This window comes from Hippocampus comes, unplaced genomic scaffold (assembly GCF_001891065.2).
Source record: "Hippocampus comes isolate QL1 unplaced genomic scaffold, H_comes_QL1_v1.1 scaffold12, whole genome shotgun sequence".
In the NCBI taxonomy this organism is placed as follows: Eukaryota; Metazoa; Chordata; class Actinopteri; order Syngnathiformes; family Syngnathidae; genus Hippocampus; species Hippocampus comes.
In genome coordinates this window covers 724,162-725,181 of record NW_017805478.1, presented here as the reverse complement: position 1 = coordinate 725,181, position 1,020 = coordinate 724,162, and positions in this window count along the sequence as shown.

Here is a 1,020-nt window from a genome sequence, read left to right as displayed (position 1 = left end):
AAAAAAACGACATAGTATAATAAGGCGTTTTTGGCATGAAAAAACGCCTGGGGGAGGAAAAGTAGTCATGATGGTGCATTAAACGAGTGTAAATGTCTCCTACTTTTCAGGCTGGCCCAAAGTTTGACTTCAGCACCTTGCGAATAACAGGAAGAAGAGCAAAAAGTGTTGCCTGCAGGTCTGTGCTCAAAGGTGGACTCTGGCGATGAGCAAGTTACTCCCTCTTGTGGCACGGAGGACCGAAGAACAATCTTCCTTCAACTCTGAGTAATGTCAAGAGGCTTGTTGAAATGAGACTTCTTACAAGCTCGGTTCGCCTGATCACCACGCGAGGTTTTTTACCATTCGGCCATTCTGCTGCGAAAATTTCGAAATTTTTATATGTAGTCAAAGGCAGCCGACCACACGAGGTTTTGAAGGTTAAACAAAAGAACATAATTGGTGAGACGGTTGGCATCTCTCGTGGGCGATGTGACGGCACTCCAACCTCACACGTAACCCATCGACCATGCCAGTATTTCCTACTGCCTGCCTTCAGAATGCCATCCTGAGATCAGGGGATGGTTTGCAAAGCCAACTTCGTTTTCTATTGAAGACGTTTTGCACAAAGAGATCGTGTCGTTTTGTCATTTTGGTTTCTTGGCCAGGGGTGTCAAACTCATTTCACATTGTGGGCCACATACGGCCTCGGTCGATGTCAACTGGGCCAGACTATTAAAAATTATACCATACTCTGCTATAAATAACCAAAATAATGTCTTTCCTTTGTTTTGGTCTAAAGATGCACAAGAACACTTGGAAAATGTTGAAATTTAATGAACGTATCTTTTACAAAGCATTTCATAAAGCACCTCAGATTTCCTTAGACAAATGTGCAATTTGCTTTTATCATTCACAAATATGCATTGCAACTGATCCCACTGACTGAACAAAGGTACAAAACCTTAACAAGTAATTGGTCTTGAAAAATATAGTAATGCACTTTTAAGATTAAATGAGATTTATAAAGAAAGGAATTTT